The sequence below is a fragment of the Triplophysa rosa genome, linkage group LG5, assembly GCF_024868665.1.
Source record: "Triplophysa rosa linkage group LG5, Trosa_1v2, whole genome shotgun sequence".
Classification (NCBI taxonomy): domain Eukaryota; kingdom Metazoa; phylum Chordata; class Actinopteri; order Cypriniformes; family Nemacheilidae; genus Triplophysa; species Triplophysa rosa.
Window position 1 is genome coordinate 2897978 of NC_079894.1, and position 15722 is coordinate 2913699.

Consider the following 15722-nt stretch of genomic DNA (forward strand, 5'->3'; position numbering starts at 1 on the left):
TCAGGTTGATCACGCAGAAGCGCATCCTGACGTCCGTCAGGTGTCAGGACTGGTTCATGGCAATCGACCTGAAGGACGCGTACTTCATGTCTCGATCCTCCCTCGACATCGGCGGTTCCTACGGTTCACGTTCGAGGGACGGGCATATCAGTACAGGGTCCTCCCCTTCGGTCTGTCCCTGTCTACACAAGTCTTTACGAAGGTCGTGGAAACCGCCCTCCTTCCCCATAGGGAAGGAGGTGTGCGGGTACTAAATCTCGATGACTGGCTCAGCTTGGCGCACTCTCGAGATCTGTTGTGTACACACAGGGACCTGGTGCTCCAGCACCTAGATCGGTGAGGCTACAGGTCAACTGAGAAGAGCAAGCTCTCCCCGGTGCAGAGCGTCCTCTTTCTCTGTATGGAACTCGACTCTATCCTCATGAGCGGCCCCGCTCACCCCCCGCGGGGGGCGCGAGACCCGCGACGAGGAAGCCCGCGCCCTCGCGGCCTCCCAGAGGCAGTGCGACTGACTACACAGCGCGCCCGATCAGTATTGAACTGCCTGAAGCTCTCAGGCAGTCAGCGGTCCCCCTGAAACATTTCAGAGGCTCCTGGAATACATGGCATCCTCGGCGGGGGTGGTCCCCCTCGGGTCGATGCACATACGACCGCTCCAACACTGGCTACAGAGTCAAGTTCCTTGGAGAGCGTGGCACACCGGCAGCAGGCGTATGGTCACACGCTTTTCTGCCGACACACCCTAACCCCCTGGTCTCCATGACCTTCTTGCGGACAGGGGTCCCCTTAGGGATGCCTCCCTGTAGGGTTGGGGTGCCGTGTGCAACGGGCACGCAGTGTCGGGGCGGTGGACGGGCCCCCGCCTGCGTTGGCATTTCAACTGCCTAGAGTTGTTGATGGTACTACTTGCATTGAGGAGGCTGCAACCTCTCGTGCAGGGCAAGCACGTGCTGGTCCGGTCGGACAGCACAGCTGCTGTGGCATATATCATTGGTGGCATTCGCTCACGGCAGCTAACATGACTCGCCCGGCTCCTCCTCCTTTGGAGTCAGCAGGTGATCAGTTCCCTGCGAGCCACACACATCCCGGGCGTCCTGAACCAGACAGCCGATGCGCTCTCTCGTCAGTCGACGCCTCGCGGAGAGTGGCGACTCCATCCCCGCGCAGCCGGCTCATTTGGGAGCAGTTCGGCCAGGCACAGGTGGTCCTGTTGCCTCCCCGGACTCCACCCATTGTCCGCTTTGGTACTCCCTGTCCGAGGCAACCCTTGGCACGGATGCCCTTGCGCACAGCTGGTCGCGGGACAAGCGGAAGTACGCTTCCCCCCAGTGAGCCTCATTGCACAGGTCCTGTGCAAGGCCAGGGAAGAGGAGCATCAAGTGGTACTAGTTACGCCCCTTTGGCCTAACCAGAACTTGGTTCTCGGAGCTAAGGCTCTGACAACAATTGCTTCCCCAGGGGAAGGGGCACGTTACGGCATCCCAGGCAGAACCTGGTCTCCATGTCTGGACGGGACGAGGAGATCCTGAGTGACCCACCCCTGGTCTGGTTGGGACGTCACTCAGGCTAGGGCTTCGGCCACTGGGCGGCTATACGCCCATAGGTGGCGCCTCTTCTCGTCCTGGTGCTCTTCTCGGCAAGAAGACCCGCGGAAATGCTCGGTCGGGTACGAGCTGTCCCTTCCTCAAGAGAGACTAGGGAGTAACCTCTCTCCCTCCACACTGGGAATGTATGTAGCCGCTACGGCCGCTCATCATGACCCAAGTGCTGGGTAGCCTCTGGGACAGCACGACCCGGTCATTAGGTTCCTAAGGGGCGCGAGAGGGTGACCACCTTATCCGCGCTCTGTACCCTCTTGCGACCTAGGTGGCTGGCCTCAAGAGGCCCCGCCCCCTTCGAGCCTCTCGGGGTTGCCGCTCTTTCTCAGTCTTGATAAAGACGGCTTTCCTGATGGCGCTCACCTCTAAGAGGGTATGGGATCTGCAAGCACCCTCCGTGTCCACAGATTGCCTAGAACTCGGGGCCGGGATTCTCACGTTATCTTGAGACCCCGCCTCGGCTACGTGCTCAAAGTTCCCACCACTCTTCCGAGAGACCAGGTGGTGAACTTGCAGGCACTCCCCACCGGGGAGGAAGACCCAACCTTTCCGTGTTGTGTCCAGTACGCGCACTGCGCCTCTACTTGGACCGCACGCAGAGCACAGAAGCTCTGAGCAGCTCTTTGTCTGTTTCGGAGGTCAGCAGAAGGGAGGGCTGTCTCCAAACAGAGGCTGGCGCAATGGATCGTGGATGCCCTCATTAGGGCATACCGATCTCAATTCGCCCCTGCCCGTTGGGAGTGAGGCACACTCCTCATGGGCACTGGCTTAGGGCGCCTCTCTAGCAGACATCTGCAGAGCTGCGGGTTGGGCTATGCCCAACGACACCGTGAGGTTCTAATACCTACGCGCGGAACCGGTGTCAGCCCGCATCCTGGCAAGGTGTAGGACCGGCAGCCGGTAGGGCGTACGCCTGCGAAAGCCCTTCCCCCTTCCTTAGGGGGATCAGCGGCTATTACGCCTCCCCTCTTTCCCCCACTTTGTAAAGAACAGGCATTTTATCCATCACTCGCACCTTCCTCGGGGCAGGCTGGGCAGAGCAGCCCTGCCCCCTTAGGCCGGGGAACAGTTGAGTTATCTCCCACATAGCTCTAACCGGACCTAGTGCTCCAGACGTGGTAACCCCCCCCTCCGTGGGCTGTTCTGTCTGATGTATCCTCATGAATGGTTCCCACCTCGGCAACCCATGACCTCCCTAGGTGGACTCCCACCTTGCGGTTAACTCCTGCAGTCCGCACATTTTCCCATGAGTTCTCCCCTGTTGGTGAGACCATGTGGTGTCTCCACTAATTCCTCCCTACGGTAGGTAGTGGTCTCTGCAGCGTTTTTCCCCCGGGGGGAATAATGCTTACCTAGTGGCCCTTACGGTGCCGGGCGGCTTCTCGCCATTTAGAGAACTAGGCCTCCGCCCGTGACGGCCGGTGGCAGGGGCTTCCCAACTTTGTGGTAAAGCTCTGGGTCCCCCTTCCTCTCCACTGGATGGTCATAATTTTGCGTTAGCGTCTTCGTCTGACTCGCCCAGGCCAGTCAACGTCGCTCCGCTAGAGATTGTGACGCGGCTCAGTGCTGTGGCGTCTTACATAGGAACCCCATTCTGTCGGTTCGACACAACGTCGAGAGACCGACAGAAAGGGAACGTCTTGGTTACGGATGTAACCTCGGTTCCCTGATGGAGGGAACGAGACGTTGTGTCCCTCATGCCACAACACTGGCCGCCCACCCCAGCAGTCGGGGGAGGATGCTTGAGGCTCCTCAGACCAAAGGTGAATGAATGAGCACGCCGGCTTCCCTCTTATACCCAGACATCCGGGTAGGAGTCCGGCATGCTAATTTCATTCGCCAATTTTCATTGGCCTTTTCTAAATACTCAGAAGATGATAGGTTCTCAAGACAAACCCCATTCTGTCGGTTCGACACAACGTCTCGTTCCCTCCATCAGGGAACTGAGGTTACATCCATAACCAAGACGTTTTTCAGCACAAATATCGAAACATTCTTAAATCAAGATAACCTCAATTTGAGAAGCAAAATGACATAAAAATGACTAGGGATGCACCAATACCAATTTTTAAAGACTGAGTACGAGTACCAATACTTTTTTTCTGGTACTCGCCGATGCCTATAACCGATGCTTGTATAATGTACAATTATGTTAATAAACCAGTATCTTACTGGTACATTTTTTTTTCTTTTGTTTTTCGGTCTACTAAAATTGAAGTACTATTTTTAAATTAAGTTCATTTTTTATGATAAGTAGCACAATTTTACTAGCACATTTACTTCAGTTTGCTAAAGTCAACAATATACTCTGTGGTTGAATTATAAAAAATTCAAGGGGGGTGGTGTGGTAAAATGTGAGTGTATTATAACTTGTTCAAGTCAACAGGACTTTTATTTTGACGGGACGCCGCAAAGAGCGTTTGTTTAAGTTAACCGGACTTTTATTTTGACGGGACGCCGCAAAGAGCGTTTGTTTAAGTTAACCGGACTTTTATTTTGACGCATCGCCGCAAATGGTGTTTGTTATGTGTTCGTGTCCTCGTGCAGTGAAACACTGGCGCTGAAAGCTCCACAAGCACAATGCGTTCAGTACCCGCAACCGCACCACTCTTTCACACACGGTAACGCAAAACAAGCAGAATACATACTGTTAGCGGTTCAGCGCTAATTTCTTGTTAGGAAATAATACATTTGCCAGATTCCGTGTTGTACAGCATGTTGTCTGCGTTTTCCGCATTGCGCAAATCATAGGGCTCTATGTATGTCACGTGAGGTATCGGTCTTTGGTATCGGTGTGTCATTACGAGTACGAGTACATGAGCTTGGTATCGATGCATCCCTAAAAATGACCAAAGTTAAGTTTATTAGGTTTAAACAAGAAAAAACAGATCTGCTGATGGTGTAAGACAAACAATCTTAACTTGCTATAATAAAGTAGTAAAACTTAATTTAAGATTATAACACATGATTTTTTTTCTTGTTTTAAGCATAAACTCACGAATTAATTTTGATGTTTAAATCTGTTCTTAATCTCACCAAAAACTCCACTGCTCAACTCTATGATGTCTTTTTAAAACCATGTAAGAAAACTGCATTAAATTTCATGTTATTTCTAGATTTATATCAAGTCATGCTGAGATGTAGAAATCCTCTGTCAGTTTGAACAATGTAAACACATGGAAATTGAGCTGTGTAATAAACTTTTGATCTATTAACATTTAGATGAAATAATTACAGGAATACACTTGATATTTCCGTTTTTTAAACAAACTTGATGGAAAGATTCCTGCTTTTCAGTAATGAACAGTAGGGATGGGCGATATGGCCCTAAAACTCTATCACGATCATTGCTGGTATTTGTTGCGATAACGATACAAATGACGATATATCTATAACACCATCCACCGCTGAAGTGATAGTAGCTGCATGTAGTCTAGAGCCTCAGAAAAACAAATATTATCAAAAAGTAAAACTTACCCCAAATCAAACAGCTCCTAAAATATACCTACAGTATTTTATTTGTGTAAATATAAAATATAATAGTGACATTCGACTTCAAAAGGTTGTAAAGAAAAATGTAATTAACTTAAACTCAATAAACACATCATGTCATACTTAAACTGTATATATTCTATTGTTGGGCGGAAACGATCGATCGCATCACGCTGTCAATCACTCTCTCTTGAACTGTGTGAACCTTCTCTTCTCACAGCAACATACACTGAATCTGTCTATGACTCGCGCTACAGAAAGAGAACAGAAAAATGCGGATAAAAGAAATCTAATTAAATAATCCATGCTTTCATACGCTCATAAACGTATTTAAAATAACGTAACACAAACTCGCATGTGTACTGTATGTAAACAGGCAGCAGTGCTGTGCGCGCTGTGTCACTATGAGAGCACATGTGGGCGCGAGCTGCGCACGGGATGCTCCGTTCATCCTGTATATAACAGGCAAGAAATCATATTAAACTATTTGTGCACGCGCGCATAACATCTAACGAATGTTTAAATAAATACGTTTAGCCAAACTAAATGTTGTGGTGTAACGCATTATGACTATCAACGAATACTTAACAAACGAATTAAATAAAACGAAAGTGAAACTAAACATGAACTCGGATGCATCTACAGTGCCAAACTAAAGGAGATTTAGAGCTCGTCTTTTAGTGCAAACTCTTTCTCAGCTTCACGTCCGCCCTCCGCTACACCCGTTTTCACTTCACATGAGCTGTGAATGGGTCTCACAAAGAAATACATCATCAACTAGAATTTATCGTTTATATCGCGGGAAGACTAATTCCTATCGTGTGGAGAATTTCTACCAGTATATCGCAAACGATATAATATCGCCCATCCCTAATGAACAGAGATTGAGAGATGACAGACACAACTACACACATGCCACCGGGCCTACACAATGTGATGTGGTGAATATCAACCCCACAGCAGGAATTGCAATCTAAGAGCCCGAGGAATGTGTGATGATGATGATAAATCACTCAATCAATCAATCAGAGATGTGCGCAGCCCCAGAAGCACTAAACACTGATGGACTCTGATCATCAGAGCGCTGCACAACATCTTTCACCTCCTGCACATACAGGACGAATGACTAACAAAGTCAAAGAAGCGGTTAAAATGATTCAAGTGTGTGTGTGTGTGTGTGTGTGTGTGTGTGTGTGAGAGAGAGAGAGAGAGAAGCCCCTTCATCCAACTGATCTCAGAACTGACTCTTCAACCCAAAACATGCCCAAGCCAACCCCAAACCCCAGCCAAACTAAACCAAATGATAAAAACACAAAAAGAGAAATATCTCAAACACTGGACAGAAGCAACAGCTCACCAAAGTCAATTGGAATGCTATCTGTGGTTAAACAGAGAATATAAACGGGCAGAATACCTCACAAGCGTATCAGACCCTAAACTAAGAAAAGTGCTGAGTGTGTGCAGACTCAGTGATCACAAGCTCACGGTAGATACGGGCAGACACAGACACACATGGACACCAAGAGAAGAGCGACTGTGTCCACACTGCACACACAATCAAGTGTTTTTACATAGACAAGATTTCATACATACTGGGAGAAAACTCAAGAAGCTCAAACCTGCTGCAAGATATGTCAAGTCCTGCCACGACCAAAGAACAACCAGCACAACACAACACAACACAAACTGACACTACATGACAGGATCCTGTCACCCTCACTGAAAACTGTCATCCATATTTTGCTCTTTTTCTCTTTATGTTGAGATGTATATATAGATACCTATATACTTTTATTTTATTTTTATCTTAATCAGTATTTGTTCAGAATGTTTATACTTAATTTTCCTGTGCTTTGGCAATGTAACGTTTGTTTTATCATGCCAATAAAGCTTCTTTGAATCTTGAATCTTGTGTGTGTGTGTGTGTGTGTGTGTGTGTGTGTGTGTGTGTGTGTGTGTGTGTGTGTGCGTGCGTGCGTGTGTGTGTCTGCACTGGTTTGACCTACATTATAAGGACGCACAGTCCTTACAATGCGGTGTGTATTCATGTATTTGGCCACGCCCCTACATTATGAGGACATGCCGATGTCGTTGTAATTCAAGACGTAAAATAAACATACTAAAAAATGTTTTATTGAAAGTGTAACTTTTTAATGAGTCTTAGGGTCAGGGGATAGAATATGCAGTTTGTGCAATATAAAATGCATTAAATCTATGGAATGTCCCTGTAAACCACCAATACCAACATGTGTGTGTGAGCGTGTGTGTTCATGTTTTTATATCCCGGTGGAGACCTAAATCTGAATGCACACCGACTCGTGTCACTGTGGGGACCTCATGGGCACAAAAGCTTATAAATTGTACAGAACAATAATTTTTGAAAATCTAAAAATGCAAAAAGTGTTCTATGATCTTTAGGTTTAGGGATAGGGTTAGGGGTAGGGGATAGAATATACAGTTTGTACAGTATACAAAACATTACGCCTATGGACTGTCCCCACGGAGATAATAAACCAGACATGTGTGTGTGTCAGAAGAAGTAATCCCTTTAGTTCCGTACGAGCATACATGATTTCTCGGCGTCTGCAGCTTTGAAGGTCTCTGGTAATTGCAGGGGTCTAATAGCACGACACACATCTCACTTAAACAAGGGGGTTTTGAGTCAAATTCAGACGCAAACTATTACAATCAAATCTGACTTAATAACAGAAGACACTCGAAATGCCACCTGTTTGTTCAGCTGACTCAACCTGAAACCCTCACACACACACACACACACACACACACACACACTGGTGTGTTGTTACCACACGGCTTTAGAACCCTTAACGAGACACTTTCACCCTCTAACAAATAAAAATTCCTTTCATCATTTACATGCTTTCTTTTTTTTTTTCATCTGAACTGTGAGGAGAGAAGAGAGAGAGAGAGAAGAGAGAGAGACGAGAGAGTACGAGAGAGAGAGACGAGAGAGAGAGAGACGAGAGAGAGAGAGAGAGAGAGAGAGAGAGAGAGAGAGAGAGAGAGAGAGAGAGAGAGCAGTTTGCCATTGGTCTGAACCCGACACACACACACACACAGTGATGACGCGCTCACCTGAGAGAAGTTCAGGCCGTTCAGTGGATGACACTGCTCTTCCACCTTCTCCACAGCTCCCGTTTTCTTCCTCATCCTCTCGGCTTCTTGAGCGAGATACAGGTCCAGGACGGGAACTCCACGAGTCTTAATGTCGGCCTCCGTCAGAGAGTTCACCATCAGCATCACCCACACCGGCCTCTTCCGCTCCCAGTTTCCCGCTATAGCGTTGAACAGGTAGTCAGCGTACAGGCCTTTGCCCCTCTGATCCGGCGTGACCCACGACTGCATCATCAGCTTGACGTAATCCAGGTGTCTCTTCAGGCGACGGTAGATGTCTCGGGGCAGCAGGTCCTGGAGGTTCTCGCCCTGCGGCAGCAGCTGGCAGCTGGTCAGAGCCGATATGGTGTACGGGTCCGTCAGGTCCAGCTCAAAATACACGATGCTGCTCTCCTGAAAGGCCTTTTTGGAGTTCTCTGGGATGTGGTCCCACACGCGGGTGTACGGAACATGAATAGTGCCGTAGAAATAAGAGGGCGGCTCTCGTTTTATGGTCCACAGGAAAGAGTTCAGCTCGCTTTGCTGAAAGACAGACAGAGTGAAAGAGAGATTATCTGCAGCAAAAATGAGCAAATGAGACATCAAACACAAACACAGGAATAACGCACAGAAGAGGATTTCAAACGACTGACTGCTTGTTTCGCTCTTGTGTTCATTAGTCTGGTGTAGGTCTGTGTTTGTCATGTATGTTGAAGCAGACAGGTGTGAAATGTAGGAAACGACTGCAGTGGCTGTTTATTCACAAGTCAGTTAATATCTCATTAGTGCCTGACGTGAACATTAAGAGCAATACGCATCCCTGACCCGTCTCACACTTTAGCCCTAACACTGACAACAAATGCCTATTGAAGTCAACACAGACGTTACGTACTAATTATAACGCTGTCAGTTTAAAACAAAAATTGGCTTTAGTGATTTAGCCAAGTCACGATATAGACCAAATGTTGTTATGCTAAGGTTTAGAGCAACTTTCTTCATTGCAACACTGTGATGTAAAGGAATTTAATCCAGATGGTTTACAAAGTGTGTACACCATCATTTAAACAGTTTCTATATAAAAGAGTTATAGTGACATTATGAGACGACCATTAGTTTAGGCGGTGACGTCATATTTAGTGAAAAGTCAGAAATCACACGCTGCTAAAATGATTATATTTCTCTAGTGACATTAAACATGTTTATGAATCAAATTATTTTTGTCTTTTTAAGTGAAATGACTTACTTTTCTATTGAGATCACAGATGGATGAGTCTCTGAGGTGTATCTCTTTAGCTCTTAACGCCACAATGAAGCAGGTCTGGAGAAAAGTGCTCCAGTTAACCAGCATCATCATCATCATCTCTACTGAGCATGAACTGTGACGATCACAACATTAGTGTGTCTTTAGAAACACACACATGTGAAGCGCACGCGGAGTGTGAGATCTGCCATCCGTCCTGCAGAAGAACGCAAACTTCTGTCCCACAGACACATCGTGTTGTTTCTCCAGTGTATCATCTGCATGACTCCTCTCATTCACTGTCACAGAACAACACGTGTGGTAACACACACTCGTGCAGCGCGTGTCCGAAAGTTTCTCGCTGTTCAAGTCCAGAAAGCAGGTTGCGCTCCTGCACGCGCGCGTCTTTCTTCACTTCACACACACATCCCTAAAGATCCAAACACACACACACTCCGTCCAAAACATCACTGAAGTGTTTATGAGTCTTTCCTCAAACAAATGAGTCGTTTCAACGCGAACACAACACACACGAGCGCGCGATCTTCTGCCGCGCAACAAGTTTGAGCTGAGTGTGTGTGTGTGCGTGCGTGCGTGCGTGCGTGCGTGTGTGTGTGTCAGAGGGGGGCTTTACCTTCCCCCACTCCCTCACTCACCCTCACACGGGCAAATAATCTGATTTAAGCAGATCGGACCCGCAGCAGGACTCCGGCCAAGACAAACACATCTGTACGGAGATGTTGTGCTGCTCATAAAACACACAACTGAATGAATATTCAACAAAACACGAGTGACCATAAAGATTCTCACACACACACACACAATTACTGTTTTCTGTGGAATTCAAGTATTCCTCCGTTATATATCTAAACCTTAAACTAGAGTTTAGTATCCGTTTAACTAAACACGAGCACACCCTTAAGTCAACAGAACACTTTTTTGCGTTATTTAAAAACAAAACTTGTTTAACAGCTTTGCATGTGAGGGCGTCAAAAAATGAAATAAAAAGGCAAATGCACACACACACCGACCTGAAGCTGTGAATGAACAAACATCATATTAAACCGTGGTTTAATTGGGTCATAATCAATCATGTCCGCTTTAAATGTTCTTAAATGTATTGTCTGACACACTTCTATTCTATTTGTGAAGATCATTTTAAAAGGACAGAGCAAACCTACTATTCCCAATTCGTTTTAAAAACGTGCAAATGTGTTGTTGGTTGAGCCCGGTTAGATGTGTTTGTAAGCACTGCTGATCTCTTCACATTCATTTTTCTGTTTGTCCTTAAAAACTACTGATACTGATGAAAAATATTTCTTGATAGACTTCTTTTATTCTTGTAAAGCTGCTTTGTTCTGTTCTATACACTGGATTGAATCAGTCACAGAGCATTTGGTTTGTTCTAACAATGTCATATAAACTCAGCAGTTATGTCGATATTGCTCTTAAATACTCGATTATTTTAAAACGAGTGCTTATTTGAGCATCAGTGCGCTTTGAAACTTCTGTTCCATTTTAAAAGAGCAGATGTGATCGCCCCCATGTGGTCAATGTGAATGTAGCAGAATCATTTTCTTTTCCTTCTTTTCTTATGTCTTGAATCTTGATGTATGTACAAAATGTCCAGATTTAATGACACAATATTGTGTGTAAGTTTGTGTGCATGTTGTTTTTAATTGTGTATTATTTTTATTTACAGCATTGTGAGAATGTGGAAGTGTGACACACAGCAAAGAGGATTTGATTCGTTTGATTTACATGACAGAGATGAAGACAGGGTCCGTTTGAAGCTGCTGGAGGTGAACAAACATCTGCAAACACAGACACACGATGTGTATGAAAGGCTCGTTCTGTTCAAACACTACAAGACCCAACATTATTGTACCCAACACACCTTCTGTATGAGACATTCAAACAGAGACGTCCACTGAGGCTTCAAGACTTTCAGGCCCTGTTGGCACTAAATACAATCACTATTATAGATACACAAAACGATTTTAAATCAAGGGTAGATACACGTAAAACTCTATCATCACAGTGACGTGTCTCAATATTAATTGACATAATACACTAAACACAATTAAGAGTCAAGAGAAACATCCAAGTCACATGTAGCTCGACTTTCACATGTTCATGGTTAGGATCATATTGAATAGCACTAGTAGAATTGTTCCAGATGTCTGGCCTGCACATAGAAATGTATTAGTACATGTGTGGGGCTGGAGAGAGTTATGAAAGATGATAACATTCTGATTACTAAACTCAATAAAACATTTTACTGTTATTTGTAAAACGTGCAGAAAGTGCCGATCCACGAGCACGTAACAGGTCTGAGGAAGAAGAACACTGAGTGTGGAGTCTTACACAAAGAAATCTGTCGAGACCTCAGATTCATCAACGCGAGGACTCGTCCTGTTACAGCCCGCTGATGACGACATACTTCAGTTAAAAATACTACAATAAATTAAACACTTGAGAAAAAACTTGCCGTTCTCATAACTGTGCGAATGAAAGTGTGTGCGCTAGTGAAGAAACTCCCGCCTTCCGGTAAAAAGAGCCAATCACCAACCGATAAAGACTCACGATTGTCTAGCAGAGAAAAGTGTTGTTTTGTTGTGAAGCGCTTGCCAAAATGTGCGCATGCGCAATAACTGGAGCCACGCGGAAAAGCATTTACTCGTCACAAGAACTGTTTTAGTGAACAAAACATTCTTAAATCCTCCATTCATATAATCATTAGCTTCTAATACGGTGCTGTGCAGATATTTATTTTTCTTTTCTAAATTGATCATGTTCTTTACTAGCCAACAATTCCCTTAACACAGGCTACTACAGTACAGTGATTCATATTCTCAGTACATATTCATTTTGTAAGGTATTTATTGTTATACGGTACTGTTGGCTAGATAGCACAGTTACATCTGTAAGGTGTCTGTTAAAGATCTGGAAAACATCTGCTAAACATCTTCGAAAGAGCTGTTGTACATCCATTCTAAAGCATTCACATCTTCTAGAGGTCTATCTGACAGCAGACGTCTCAGAGATGTAGGGCAGATGAGCAAACAGCATCTGCCAGATGTCCTGCAGATGAAAAAGCAGACATCAAATAGATGTGTGCCAGATGTATGTGTGCTATCAGGGAATGGCACGTGCAGCAAATGAACAACGGTATATCACGGTACTTAACTGTACTTTTTGTGTTCGTCAAAGTCAAAAGTCAAAGTTTATTTATAAAGCACTTTTTTAAAAAACACCATGTGTTTAACAAAGTGCTATACATACACATATGGGAAGATAAATATCAATGATAAAACCAGTCAAATAAAATAAAATAAAAAAAAACGTGGTAAAAACATCACAACACATTTTTGAGAAAGAATGATCTTTAATGAGATTCAACTTAAATAAGTCTGACAACAAGGAAACTGCTTGGCTCCAGTTTGTTACCTTCACATTTCAACAACACAACATTGATTTTTATTATTTTGACTTGTGAAACAAACAACACACAGGTCTATAAACATTAACCTCATTCTGAATGCACATGTTTTACTTCACATAAAGTGATAACACTTTGTTTTGTCTGTATTGTTGGTTATTTCTATGATCAGTTTCACAGCATTAGTGTTTTATTTCTGTTCCCTGTTGTGATTTAACTGTATTTGAGTGAACACAATCCTTACAAACCTGACAATTAATGCAAACAACTACAAAATGCAAACTGCTCCGGGTGTACGTGCGGTCACCACTTGCTGTGCGTGTGTTCACTACTCTCTGGATGGGTTAAATGCAGAGGTCACATTTCGGGTATGGGTCACCATATCTGACTAATAGGTCACTTTCACTTCACTTCACTTCAAAATCATTCAGATTAGTATAGAGAGACAAACATAAAAGATGAGGAAACTTAACTTGTTTTGTGGTGAGACAGATACAGATATCATGTGATTGAGCTACAGTACTAGAAGCAGCGCTCTCGGCCAATCGGTGAGCTGCTGAAGGTCACATGTCACAGGGTGCTGTGGAGGAGGACGCCAGACGTTTCCCGATGTATATTCTGAAAACAAGTCATAAAATGATATCTTGTGGCATTGTATGGTTTCGTATCGGGCAACATGTGTGCTTTTGTGGTCAGGGAATGTCCGTGAGATTTTTGAAGCGCGCTCACCCCACACCGAGCGTCAGAGCATGAGAGGCCAGCAGAGACGGGAGGAGGACGAGGAGCACGTCTGAAGAAAACAAACCTCTCTTCATCACTTCAGTCTTCCTCACACTCAGAGAACTGGACTGTTTCCGATGATGAAACACAAACTCCCTGAAGACCCACAGAATAACACCTTCATGTCATCATATCACCGTCATCGCCATCACTTCAGTCAGTGTTCCTCAGATTCGGTGTTCTTACACTACGGTTCTCAGTTTACTTTGTTGAAATGATTTTGTCTTGGACATCGGGACTTTTGTGTGTTTTTAAAGAATCATATGAGATTTACTCATCTTCAACCCTTTTTTATACATCACACCAGAGGGTGTTTTTTGCTATAGTTGCACTTGATAAATGTAACTGATGTAATGATGATTGTCTTGATGTTGATCGACTCCTCCTGACACCTTGACAGGAATCAAGTGTTCACACTGCACCAAATGATATTCTCACTAAGCATTTTCTCTTGTTTTCTAGTACGATTATCTAAACATTCTTACATTAAGATACACTTTCTTGACAAGAAAAGTGATATTTAGTCTTTTTTATGGAAGAAAATATAAGAATGAGGGTAGTGTATGGTAAAAAAAAGATTCTGCCAATGGGGTGAGAAAAATCTACTTGAATTAGGTACTTGAGAAAAAAGTCCAACTAAATTCAAGTAGATTTTTCTCACCCCATTGGCAGAATCTTTTGCTTGGTTTTTTTTTACCATAAACTACAACTTACTTAATTCTTATATTTTTTTATAAAACAAGACTAAATATCTTAGGTCACTTTTCTTGTCAAGTAATTATATATTGTTTTAGATATTTTGCTAAAAACTAGGGCTGCCGGGAGTTCGGGAGGAGAAGGAGCAGATAATTAACTCCGCTGGTCCGCTATCAGCAATCACAGCACTTATCAGTTCAAGAGAGAGCCTCTATAAATAGTCAAGACGTCTAACCTTCACTCTCTCTTCAGTCTCAAGAATCCCACCACCACCCCGGCTCCTCACCTGGAGCCCTTGTCTCCAGCAGGACACAAAAGGGGGGGGAGAGTGTTCCGGGTTCAGGCTTCAGGCTAGTGCCGGATTCGGAGCCCTCAGCCCGGACAGGGGGGCAGTGCTCTGAGCTCGGAAGAACGAACGAGCTCAGAGCTCTCTCCCCGACAGCACGCCAAATACGCTTACCCTCAAACCTACACCATTATCTGCGTAAGCGAACTCGTGAAATCCTATTGTAATCGAGCTGGCTGCGATATGCAATGTGTTGATATTTTTTTAATGCGTAGCTTGTCCGTGAAGCACGGCTCTGGGATCAGTAGAAATGTTGCTCGATCTAAAAGAAGTGCGAGTTTGAGTCGCTTATAACGTGCATTTGAAAAAGCAACACCCATCAAACACGATCATTATAAATATACTTTATTATCATAAAAATACCTGATGAGGCTTGAGGAAAAGTGACAAAAAGATGTCCATAGGCATTTCCTAGATTCAAGAACAGGGGTCTTCAACTACTTTTCTTTGAGGGCCAGATTCCAAAAGTATAAATAGGATGCGGGCCAGTTATTTACCATATTCTCATTTCTTCTGTTATTTATTGTGTTTTGTTCCTTTTATACTGTTTTTGTTGCTGTTGCTTATAGGCCATATATTAAAACATGTACACAAATATTGCATCCAGTATTTGTGCCTTTTCATGATATTAAAATAAAAGGGATATTGTCTTTTTAATTGTATTTTATATTCCTTAATGCGTTACTTTACCCCAAAATTGTTACTAATTTACTCACCCACAGTCCTCCAGTACATCGAGATGTGGGTGGCATTGTTTTTTCAAGAAGATATTTGGTTGAATTAATTAAAGTTAAATCAATAAAAGTAAAAAACGCAAATACATTCAACACAAAAGTAATCCCTGCCCCTTGTGACGTTAAATTTGCGTCTTATAAAGCGAGTCAATTGATCTGTGCAAGAAACTGAACGCTATTATCACATCTTCGGGTGAATCCGATCGCATTCATGCGCCCCACGCACTTATAGGGCAGAGCCTTTGTATAGTGCGAGTTCTGGGGGAGATGAACAGCTGTT

The 15722-nt window shown here is 44.3% G+C and overlaps 1 protein-coding gene and 1 long non-coding RNA gene across 2 annotated transcripts in view; both read right to left on the reverse strand.

Moving 5' to 3' along the window:
- The window catches only part of vapal (VAMP (vesicle-associated membrane protein)-associated protein A, like), a 190174-nt gene that overhangs the window by 165539 nt on the left and 8913 nt on the right, over positions 1–15722 (reverse strand). The gene's annotated exons all lie outside the window — the stretch shown is intronic.
- Positions 11051–11983, reverse strand: LOC130554405 (uncharacterized). The gene is made up of 3 exons (XR_008962978.1): positions 11812–11983; positions 11342–11407; positions 11051–11258 (listed from the first exon to the last, which is right to left on the reverse strand). It is a non-coding gene; the product is annotated as an uncharacterized LOC130554405 (long non-coding RNA).